The sequence below is a fragment of the Rattus norvegicus genome, chromosome 3, assembly GCF_021556685.1.
Source record: "Rattus norvegicus strain SHRSP/BbbUtx chromosome 3, alternate assembly SHRSP_T2T, whole genome shotgun sequence".
Lineage (NCBI taxonomy): Eukaryota > Metazoa > Chordata > Mammalia > Rodentia > Muridae > Rattus > Rattus norvegicus.
In genome coordinates, this window is record NC_141536.1 from 42324201 (window position 1) to 42336818 (window position 12618).

Below are 12618 nucleotides of genomic sequence, written 5' to 3' on the forward strand. Positions count from 1 at the left end.
CACATACTCATGTACACATACATAGACATACATGATGCATGCACACTCATGTATCCTTTCTGTGATTTGCCTAGCTTATACTATCCTATCTTCTATTTCCCACCAGAATAATAAGGGGCTGGAGACTTGGCTCATTGGTTAAGCGAGCATACTCTTGCACATGAGTTCTGTTCCCAGCACTCAGTGTGACTCACAGTTACCTGTCACCTTAGCTCTAGGGGAATCTGATATCTCTGGCCTCCACAGGCACCTGGACTCCTATGCACATACCCCACCTCCCCATATAAACACATAATTAAAAAGAAAACAAATCTTAAAAAAAAAAAACACCAAGCAACAGCAATTAGCAGTGTTACTAAGGCGGTGTTGGTACCAACAGCTCTTCACCATAGAGCAGTCACCACGATGACTCATAGCTGCTTGCGCTGAAGCTGTATCAATAGCGCACTGGGTTCCTTCACACCGAATGATGGGTTCTTGCCTTCCCTACTTTCATTGTGTTTCAGACAAGGGGGAAAAAAAAAGCAGATCCCTACAGCCTCTCTGTAAGGTGTTCTACAAAGTACGTGTGTTCAAAACTTGGATTAGATATGACTGAATGCCACGACACAGTTGCCAGGTGGTTTTAGTTGGGAGTAGGGTGGCCTTCTCAGCTTGATGTGTTAAATCTCTAGATCACATCATAAGTGATGACAAATGGAAACTACAACAAAAATTTCATAGCTGATATCTCTATGTAGTCCAGTTACTACTGCAGTGCTAGTGGACTAGGGGTTGGGGGTTGGGGCTCAGTGGTAGAGCCTGTGCCTAACACGTATACATCTGTGTCCAGTCCTTATCACTACAAACAAGCAAAGCTAACATGGGTACATCCACCACTGAATGATCCACTAGTAAAAACCAGGGGGGGGGGGGGGCTGGAGAGATAGCTCAGCGGTTAAGAGCACTGACTGCTCTTCCAAAGGTCCTGAGTTCAATTCCCAGCAACCACATGGTGGCTCACAACCATCTATAATAAGATCTGGGGTCATCTTCTGGCCTGCAGGCACACATGCAGACAGAAAGCTGTATGATGTATCCATAATAAATAAATAAATATTTAAAAAACAAAAAAAAGGAGGGGGTGAATATGCAAGCTCTATTATAGAGAAAAGATTGCAATTACATTTCTGTTCTGAGACACTTCTCCCCAGCCCCACGGTTGATTACATAGACTTGGGCTCTTACCTCACAAGTATTTGGGTCACTGGTTTAGTAAAAGCCATATATGGAGACAATAAAAGTAGCTTCTTTTCCCCATCGTTTCTTCATCTTAGGTCATTTAAAGCCCCATGAACATGAGATGCCACATATAAAACTCACCGTGAACTTCACCTAGGGAGTTCTTAGTAATAACTAACGATGACTGAGGGCTTACCCTGCTTTTAGCGCTTTGAGGGGTAGTTCTCATTAAATTTCTCACAGTGAAACTCAGGAAAGTCCTAGAAATATCCCAGTTTTATAGATAAGCCAAGTTGAGATGTGGGAGGTTCAAGTGACTGTAACTGTGGCTTAGACACTGCTGGTCACAAACCTGGAAGGAGAGCTCAGTGTTTCAAGTCAGATGCCCCTCCCTCCATTCAAGCCCAGCACTCCCCAGCCAAGAGCTACACACCCTACACCCTGTTCTCCCTTCCTTTCTGGAGGGATTCTGACTTACTGTTAGCTCAGGGCTTACCGCATACCTCACAAACTGATCCCTGTACCTCTTTTGGCACACTACTAGAACATTCAACATCAAATCAAATTAAATGGACCAAAGGATGGGAATAAAAAACAGTCTTAGACAGGTTTAAAAAGCAAATCAACTGGATGTCTGAATGCAGAAGAATACAAACAGACCTATAGCTACCACCCTGCACAAAACTCAAGTCCAAATGGATCAAAAACCTCAACATAAAACCAGGTACACTGAACCTGATGGAAGAGAAAGTGGGGAGTAGCCTTGAATCCATTGGCATGGGAGACAAATTCCTGAACAGAATACCGATAATGCAGTACTAAGGTCAACAATTAATAAACAGGACTTCATGAAACTGAAAAGCTTCTGTAAGACGAAGGGCATTCTCATTCAGGCACAGCAGCAGCCTGCAGAATAGGAAAAGATTTTTTACCAACTCCACATCTCATAGAGGGCTAATATCAAGATTTATAAGGAATTCAAGATACCCAAGTTAATAAAGATGAAAAAAAAAGAATTCAAGAAATTTGGTATCCAAAACTCAAATAACCCAATTAAAAAGTGGGGTGCAGATCTAAAACAGAGAATTCTCAATAGAGAAAACTCAAATGACGGAGAAACCCTTAAATGTTCAGCATCCTTGGCCATCAGGGAAATGCAAATCAAAAAGACTTTGAGACACCATCTTAACAGCTGTCAGAACGGCTAAGATCAAAGACACAAGTGACAGCTCATGCTGGAGAGGGTGAGGAGCGAGGGAACACTTCTCCATTGCTGGTAAAAATGAAAACTAGTACTGCCACCATGGAAATGAGCATGGTGGTTACTCGGAAAGATGGGACTCAATCTACCTCAAGATCCAGCTATGCCGTACTTAGGCAAGTAAGCAAAGGATGCTTCATCCTACCTCAGGGACACTTGCTCAGCCATGTTCACTGCTGATCTAGTCATAATAGCCAGAAACTGGAAACAACTTAGATGGCCCTTAGCAAAAGAATGGATAAGTATGTGGTGTATTTATACAACAAAGTATTTAACTGCTCTTTAAAAACAAAATGACAGTATGAGATTTGCAGGCACATGGATGGAACTGGATAGAATCATCCCGAGTGAGGTCACCTAGACCCAGAAAGATAACTTTGGCATGTATATGCTTACATCTGAATATTAGACATTAAACACATGATAACCAAGCTACACCCTGTAGACCTCGAGAGGTTAGGCATAAAGGAAGGGATGGGGTGGAAGGGCCCACGTGGGTCTCCCTGGGAGGTGGGAATAGAATTGCTCTTATGAATGGACTGGAGGGGGGGAATTATCAGAGGATCAGCTGGGAAGGGGGAGGGGAGAAGGAATTGAGGGAGGGAATGAGGAGAGAGACAGCTAGGATTGAAAAGCATTTGAGGGGTGGTATGGAAACTTACCTATATTATAGGAAGCAGTGAAAACTTCCTATAATGTACAAAGGTGATTCTAATGAAGTCTCCAAACAACAGGGGAGACAGAACTACTGGTGTCTCATCACCAAACGAAGCTTCTAGTGCTGGGACTGGGTTTCATCCAGTTGTTGGTCAAAGGGATCCCATGAACATTGATAAACCAGCCTGCCTCCATCTTGGGCTGTCAGGCTCTCTGATGGTAAAAACGGATTCTTTCCTGCTAATGAATAAATCTGTTTCAAGCATTGAGCTGTGCCCCTTCTGTAACCTTAACAACAAATGGTTCTGTACTGCCTGTTCCAGAAAATGACAACCAAGCCTTTGTTTCAAAACGTTCTTATGACTACCTTGTTGTAATGACTTTGTAACCACGTCTTGGTTTCAGGGGGTCCTTATGACTAACTTGTTATGCTCATGTTCTGCTTCTCAAACCCTGCCCATTTGCTTACCAAGTCCCCCATTCGGAAACCTCCTACTTCTGAGCCACTATGGAAACCCTTATCTGTGTCTAATGCTGTTCTCCTGAGCCCTGCCTTAGGGAGAGACAAAAAAAAAAAAAAAAAAAAAAAAGCTTGCTTTAATTAATTTGGCCATAAGTTAGGTCAGTGGTCTTTCTCCTCAAGTCTGTGAGATTAACTAATCCCCAAAGAACCCAGGCTGTTGCCAAGATAGTAGGTTTCTCTCCACCAACTGACAACAGGCCCCGACTGCTGAAGATAACACCTTCACAAATCCTTGAATGCGGAGAGATCAAGCTCATGCCTACATAGAATTTTCACCAGAAAAGTACTCCACAGGTCACCAAAAAAGAAACGTAAACACCAGCCCAACCATAAAACTTTTGATCTATGACCTGTTCTGCCTGCAATGTATGCTAGGAGTAGCCAACCGATGTCTAATTTGATTTAAGGCCCACTCATGAGCTGGAATCCATACCTGACACTGCTTGGGTGACCAAGATCCAGAGTCTAGATAGCCTAGAGACCTAGAGTAAATTCAAATCCTGCTGATCTTAAAACAACAACAACAAAAGATAGCAATAAAATGACACCTAGTCCTATTATATTCATAAATCAGGTCCCTGTTCAGCCATTGTTAAAGAGGCTTTTTTCTACAGCAGATAAGAACAAACACAGGGACCTATAGCAAGATGTTATGTAGAAAGAGATCTTGAAATAGGAGGCAGAAGAAATGAGGGAGACAGAGGACACCAGGAGAACAGGTCTGTGACAAGTCTTTCGCATACATATTCCAGTTGTCAGTTTAGTACTATTATGGGACCCCTGAATGTATAAACAAGTCAGTTTCTGATTCTTATGCCTTTTCTTGGGGCTCTTTTATTTTTCTGTCAGGTTGCTTTGTCCAACTTTGATGGGATGGTTTTGTTTTATTTTATTATGTTTTATTTTCTTAGAGTTTGTCGTCATGTTCTAGAAGCCCGTTCTTTTCTAATGAGAGACAGAAAGAGAGTAGCTCCAAATGAGAGAAGAGGTGAGGAGCACCTGGGAGGGATCGAGGAAGAGGAGACTGCATCGTCATCAAGGCAGGAGCATGGCAGCATGGCAGCATCCAGGCAGGCATGGTATAGGAGGAGCTGAGTTCTACATCTCCACCCAAAGGAAGCCAGGAACAGACTGAGCTAGGAGGAGCTAGGAGGAGGGTCTCCAAGCCCACCCCACAGTGACACACTTCCTCCAACAAGGCCACACCTTCTAATAGTGCCTCTCCCTGTGCCAAGCATGTGCAAACCATCACACTGACCTTGAATGTGTAGTATGGGGGTCTCTAATTCTGCCTCCAGTATAGCTGGCACTACACTTGCAGCTCCAATACCCGTGTGGAACTCTTCTCTAAGTTTTTAAGTGATAGTAAACATTCCAGAAGGATTGCAGAACCGTCTGCAAGAAGCCCAGAACAGTTTTTGTTTGTTTCTGTTCTCTTCAGTTCTCGCCCCTGTGCAGACACTGTCGCCATGCCTCGGAAAATTGAGGAAGTCAAGGACTTTCTGCTCACAGCTCGGCGGAAGGATGCGAATTCAGTCAAGAAGAACAGGATAATGTGAAGTTCAAGGTTTGATGTAGCAGGTACCTTTGTTATTTTGTCGTCGCCCACCCCCCAACTGAGGACCGAACCCAGGGCCCTAGGCAAGCATTCTACCACGGATGAAGCAGGTACCTTTACACTCTGGTTGTCACAGACCAGGAGAAGGTAGAGAAACTGAAGCAGTCCCTACCCCTAGTTTTGGCAGTGAAGAAGTTGAAATGAACCGGAACTCTGCACATGACTATTAAAATCCCCGAAAAGTGAAACAAACACCAAACAAACAAACACCAGAAGCCCAGAACAGCAAATGTAGCCACTAAAGAGAGTTAGACCAGGGCCGCTCTGTTAACTCCTAGGAGAGATGTGCACACATTCCCACTGACCTCTTTCCATACAGTACTCCTCTCTCCACCATTGCATGGTGCATTTGACTTTATCTATGTGGTGTGTGTGTGTGTGTGTGTGTGTGTGTGTGTGTGTGTGTGTGTGTGTGTTAAATATCCCATTTTATAAATTGCCCAATTAAAGCTTTAGGTGATAAGTCACATGTCCGAGGATTTTGAAGCCTCTGCTTTTCTTAGCCTTTGGTTAAGAGTACATAGATGGATATCCCTCAGTTTCACTAGAGCTTCCCAACGCCTAATGCTCGACATTATCACACTTTATAGTTGTATGTTGTTCTTTAACTTGGAGAACCATTCAAACTACCAAAAAGAAAAAAGAAAAGAAAGAAAAGAAAAGATTCATCAGTCTCCGCAGTGTGGCCAATGCCAAACTGCTAGAGTCCCTGGCCAGCTTTAGGATTATGAAATTTGCCATATCCAACTCTGTTTCACTTGGGGGATCCCCCTGAAATTTGGCTAATGGGGAGGACACGCTTGGTGGGCAGTGTTAACTTATTGGCTACACAGCTCTGGCTTTGTATCCATTGCAAAGTGACCCCTTAGCCTGTAGGAGACTGGATGCAAAAAGCAAAGAGAATGGGTTGCTTCCAGAAGGCCAGGCCGCAACTCTCTGATTAAGCTAACCCAGGAGCCGAGCCCATTTTAGCATTTGAAAGGGAAGGCAATTGTATCAAGTAGCCTCATTCCTCCACCCCCAGCCTTTTCTCCCAGTAAACAAAGAGCACAGAGTAAACACCACTTCCTATTCTTATTCACTAAGGGCTAACAGATCCCTTAAAGGACAAAAAGAGTCCATCCAGAAGACTGTTTGGGAGTACATTATGCAGAAGAGCCCTGGCTCCAGGACACGTTTACTGTCACCCAGGGAGGGTGGGCACGTAGCTGTCAGCACTGGACATTTCTGTATGGTCTCATTTGCTGGTGGTCACATTATATTTGGTTGCAGTTCTGCTATGTTTTTAGATTTCTTGGTTTCAGTTGAACTTGAACTCTAAGCCAGGACAACATCCATAGTCATTAAGTCAGCAGGTACTGTGTTAGGTGTGGGAGGAGGTAACATCCCAGCCCTGATGTAGCATCTGAACCCTTTGGGTCAATAGGAAAGACTGATTTTGACTAAGGAGATACGCGTTATTATCGAAAGACAGCTGTGAGAAACGTTAGAAGGTGCAGTGTTCTCTGTTTGAAAAACCTTAACAAGAGTGTCTGATCTCATTCTCTAATTCTACACGGCAAGAAGAAAGAAACAAGCAAAAGGGCCCTCAGGGAAAACCTAGCATGGTCCAGGACTTGAAAGGTGCCCACCAAGGCTAAGGAGGTCAGAACGGACCAGAGCCGGGCAGCTAGAGAATTTAGGAATTGCTTTCTGTAAGCCTTTGCTTCTGCGGCCTTTAATGAGGGAAGTCACTTCAGAGGTTTGTAACCTAAAGGATTTCAGGGCCAGAGAGATAGAGGATGGCTCCATGGGTAAATATTCTTCCTCCAAGCCTGAGGACTGGAATTAAATCCCCAAACCCCTCATGATAGAAGGAGTGTGCGCACACCATAATTATTTAGAAGAAAAGGGTTTATGGGCTGGCCTTTTGAGATGACGTTCACACACAGGCCTGATGACCTGAAGTTAATCCCTGGACCCAACAAATCCTGGCAAGTTGTCCTCTGAAGTGCAAGGGGGCAGATACATGGAAACCAGTTGACTAAGCTCTGTCAGAAGTCAAAGCAAGAAGTGCTCAAATTTTATGAATTTGCTGGGGACATTTTTAAAATGCAGGTTCTGCGTAGCAGGGCCTTAGATGGAGCCTCAGATTCTGTGTTTGAGTGCAGTCCTAGGTGTCCATAGGCCAGGGGGTAGGCAAACACTTCGCTAACACGTGTTTGACCAGGGTTGTAACGGAGATGTAGAAAAGCAGACGCCTTCGAGAGCTATTCTATGAGAAGAACATGAAAACATTAATATACCTTGGGTGACTGGGTGGGAAGCAAAGACGTTCAACTGTTGTGGGTGACCCAGTTGAGCCTCCTCCTGTAGACTAGTGAAATGAGGAAGGCTCACACGGCAGAAGCTACCAGCAGCTGGTTCGCCTGCTGCTAATGTATTTCCAACTCTATACTGTAGTTACTTGTAGCAGTGGTGTTTAACTTCAAACACGCATGTATGTCCTGAGTCGATTTACTTGCAAAACAGAGGTAATAGTGTCCATTTAAAAAAACTCTTGCTGACTGTGGATGGAAGCATGAGTTGGGAAACCTGTGTTGAAGAACAATTCAGCAGGATTTATTCAGACTGTAAATACGTGCTGTCTAAGACTCAAGAATCCCAGGTAAGTCTCAGAGAGACCCTTGAACGGTGCCCTGGGAGTCTGCATCTAGTCGTTCACTGAAATGCCTTTTCAATAGGAGAGAATTAGAAGTAGTGTAGCTGTCCATCAGAAGACAATAAGCGCGTGAGAGTAATGACTGACGTTGGGCGTGCAGGACAGCAGCTTAAACTGAAGAGAGTGGCTCTCCGTCGATCGTTATGGACCGACCTCAGAAGATACGTCTGACGAAAGAAAAAAGGCAAATTGTATAGTGAGAAGTGCAGTAGGATCCATTTACACCCACTTTCAGAGCAGACACTGCACTACGTATTTTTATGGATCTGTAAGTCTATGGAAAATAGACCAGAAGGACACAGTAGCTACACTGGGAATAATGGATAAAGATTAAAAAAAAATAGGGGTCATGTCTAGACAGATGATTATATCATGCCAGAGACGGAAAAGAATGACTGATTGAATCGATTCAGTTCTGTGCCTGCAGCTCAACCTTAGAAACCAAATAAAGCAAAACCAAACATAATACTATTGCTTTTCTAGGATTAAACGACATAATAGCCCAATGTCTGGCACATAGTAAGGGCTTAATAAATGGTAATCATTACTATTATTGTGCTTGCCTTCTGCACTCTCTCTTTTTAGGTTCTATAGACGCTGGCACAATGGTCTTGCAGGGAGGAGGGGTTTGGTTGGTTTCTTTTCTCTATCCTAAATTTCCAATTCTCATTTATTGGCATGAAGGCTGTACAAAGGAAAGCGTTGGTTTGCAGCCAGGTATTGACGTTCACTGAGGCTACTCTAATGGGTTAAAAAAAAATTTCTCCAAGGCATGGACCCAACAGGAACCTCACTCAGCCCATCAATCTAATAATGACTCCTGGGGAAAAAGACAGCTCACCTGTGTACAGCCTTGCATTTGCATAGCTAATTTAGATTAATCAGGACTATGTTGAACAAAATAGGGAAAATACAGTCCAGAGAGAGAGAGAGAGAGAGAGGCTCTAGAAAAGCAGCTCGCTGTGGGTTTCTCAGCTGAAATGCACACTTCTCGTTGCCTCGCACCTGCCTATTTCTGCTACGTCCTCACCTTGGAGTGCCCACTTCCAGGTACCAATTTCTGAATGGGTTAGGGTTAGGCAAGCAGCTCAAGGAAGCTCTGACTCAGCCGGGCAGAAAGGGGAATTTATTGGAAGGAAACTATAGAGCTCACAGAATTAGACAAAACATGAAAGCGAGGTCTTGAGCAAAAGAAGGCGGAGACTGAAGGACTTTAAAAACGTACAGCTCTTTCTTTGGCCATATCATGAACTGACCCCTTCCAGCTCCTAGCGTCCTTCTCTCTAGAAAGACTGATTTCACTGGCTCAGTTTAGGTGATGTGAGGTGAAGGAGGATGTGATTGACAGCCCTCTTACAACTACCTAGACTCTGAAAGGGGGGAAGTCTCCAAGAAGAAAATCTATTTCTCAAACAAGGGGAGAATTTGCTGGCTGACTTTTTGTTGGCTTGAGACCTACCCCAACAATATTCCATGGGCAGAGTTACTTAAAGATTTTCCTCATGGTCGTGCAACTTCGAAGTTCAAAAGGTAACCAGCTCAGGTGAGTGCTGCCAAACGCTCTCTTCTGACTTACAGACATTTATCATGGCACTGTAGCCTCGAGGCTGAGTGAGAGAGCTCTGGTGTCTGTTCTAATTTCATAAGGGCATAATCCTGTGAAGAACTTCCCCATCCTGATAACAATCTCTAAATCTAATGATCTCGAAAGGCCCCTTTTCTAAATACCATCTCCTCGAAGGTTAGAGTTCTAAGTCATGGCAGTGGGTCAGTGGGTCAGCAGATATAACTGATGCCCACAACACAACTAAATGTGGTTTGCGATTGCTCTAGAATTCCAAAGGTCACACATCAAGAGGGATGTTAGAGCAATGTGATTAGCTAGCCTAACTGATCGTGGGAACTTGACCCTACCTGGTGTATACCCCCTCTTTCATACTTTTAAGAGTGGGCTCCTGACATACACTCCGTGTCTTAGTCAGGGTTCTCCAGAGGCACAAGAACAATAAAGTACATATAATTACAAGAGAGGATTTATTAGGTCGTCTTGCACAACCAGAGGCTGATTAGTCCCTCAGTGGTCATCTGTAGGCAATAGATCTGGGGAAACCAGTAGCCACCCAGTCCCAAATGCTAGAGGCCCCAGAAACACTGGAGCTAATTACACAAGCTGAAATTCACTGAAAGCCCTGAGCTCTCTGGAGAGTTGCTGCTGTGAGTCCATAGTCAAAGAATCTAGGCTTTGACATTCTTTAGAGATGGCAGCAAAAACCACAGCTGAGTCGAAGCCAAGCTTGTTTGTGAATTTGCTTCCCTTTTTGCTTTTTTGTCCCATCCTGGCCACCATACTACAAATCTGAGGCTGCTCACCCTAAAGATAGGTTTTCCCCTCAGATTTAACACTCACCCATTTGCTATTGTTTCTGGAAACATCTTCACAGACACACACAGAAGGATGCTTCACCAAGTCTGTAGGTATCTCGCAATCTAGTAAGTTGACAGCCAAGATTAACTAGACATGCCCTCTTCTTATGTCACCAGATAGAACGCCACATAAATTCTTAATTACAGAGTAATAGAGGAGTCTTAAGTCTTCCAAGGGGGTAACTTTCCACTTTACCTTGGCCACGATTTTAAACCTGGTACACAAGTTTTAAAAAGCACATAGTGGGGAACCAGATCGATTGCTCTGAGAGGGAGTTCAGGCATGGGATTACTGTTTTGTTTTTGGCATCTGTATCTGTAAACACCTCAGGTGGTTTTCAAGTTTGGCATTTCCTGATTTCATGGTAGTTTTCTTTATCCCCCCTGTAGAACGTCTGCATCTAAGAGAGAAGGCTGTTAGACTGTTGTCTGTGGCTATCGTGAGAGGAGGAGTTCTTTCTGCTGAAGCCACCATTACCTAATAGCATGGTGTGGGGAGCATCAATGGCAGAAATGTTTTCTCTTGTAGTTGTGGAGCCTGAGAGGTTTAAGAACAGGGTTCCCACGGGTAGGTGGCCGGTGAAGCTCCTCTTGCCACCTTGCAGCTGTCTGCCATTCCCAAGGCCTTCCACAGAGCGAGCAAGCCTCTGTTGTCTCTTCCTTCCAGGACACCAGTCCTCACAGGATCCCCAGTGTGATCTCCTTAATGCCTCCCTGATCCATCATCAGGATCCTGGAGCAGCTCAAGCATCCAGGTCCTGGCAGGGAGAACTCAGGGAACTGTAGAGGGTCTTAAACCATTAGGAAACTTCACAGAAGCCCAAGGCTGTCTTGTCCTAAATTCTCATCCTAATTCCACAGACAGGTCTAGAGGAAAAGCGAGACAGCAGGCAGGCAAGACTAGTAATTACTTGCTATGGATTTCACTTCTAGGATTCCTTTTAAGCTCCAGAAAAAAAAAAACAAAAACAAAAAAACAAACAAACAAACAACAACAACAAAAAATGCTGGGGTTAGTGAATATCTTATCCCCAATTTATAGACCATGAGACTGGTTTATTTCTGCCACTTCAAAACCTATTTGAATCAGCGTTCATTCTATGGTCTTTAGTATTGATAAAAAAATGTAATCTGTATAAGAATCAGGTAGAAAGATTTTTTTTATTCACCAAGGTTCAAAATAAAATGTTGAACCACAGATAAGTTTTGGTTGGTGGGGGTTGCAGGCTGGAGATCAGGAGGTGGAGCCTTAGACTTTTTTGTACACTGACTTACAGAAAGTGCTTTCCTGAGCCTTTGTACTTGCTCCTCTAGGCCGAACCTCAACTTGCACTTCCGGCTGGCAGAGAGGGGAAAGACTTGGAAGAGGATCAATTCTCTAAGTCGTGCAATCAGAAACCAGTGCTGTGGTGTGTCATCTAAAAGTTTACCTGCCTGTCCCGACCTTTGTCTGGAACAGTCCCTGGACAGGGAGACTGGCCAGGAAGAACCAGCCAGGTTCCTTTTAAAGACTCACCACAGATGACAGAACCAGAGGTGCTGTTTTTCAGTCAGCATGGTACAACCTGGGGCTGTTGTGCAATGGGCAGAAGTTGTGTGCCTCAAAACAGAGCTATCCCAGAGGGACACACTATAGAGATCAAGACAAAGATTGAAGTCCTGATGTTGTAGCATCTAGGCTTGGGGAAGCTCACCTCTCAGTTGGTTCCCATGATTTAGTAAAGGCCAAGCTTGTTTCCAGTTTACTTCCTGTGACGTCATGGAGGCCCATGAAGGTTGTAGTTCTTATTGAACCTTACGTGCCCAGTACTTAGTACTCAGCCCTGCTCAGAACGAGCAGTTCCCACTGTACAGTTGTATAAATGTGCTGGTCTCATAGCTCTTCACAGTATCTCTGCACTTTCTGGAAACTTCATGCTAGAACTGCTTCATAACCTTTTCCGTGGTCGAAGCAGACAGAGGGGTGAGAGCACTTGTGAAGCATACAGGCTCCAGGGTGGGCGAGATTGGGCTCAGATAAAAAGCTAAGAGCTTGCGAAGTTGTAAATTCTTCCAAGCCCAATTGTCCCATCTATAAAAGGAGGACAGCATCGTTTATAAAGCAATTCTCATCTTTGTCACTGCACTTTTCTTCCTCATTTGTTCACGTAATTTTCACCTGTTGTCTCGGTACATGGTAGGTGTCTATCTGGAGCAAATCCAGGGGTTAAAAC

At 44.1% G+C, this 12618-nt stretch overlaps 1 pseudogene; it reads left to right on the forward strand.

Moving 5' to 3' along the window:
• Positions 1–5131: 5131 nt before the first annotated feature.
• LOC147995472 (large ribosomal subunit protein eL38-like) lies at positions 5132–5424 on the forward strand (annotated as a pseudogene).
• The last annotated feature ends 7194 nt before the right edge of the window (positions 5425–12618 follow it).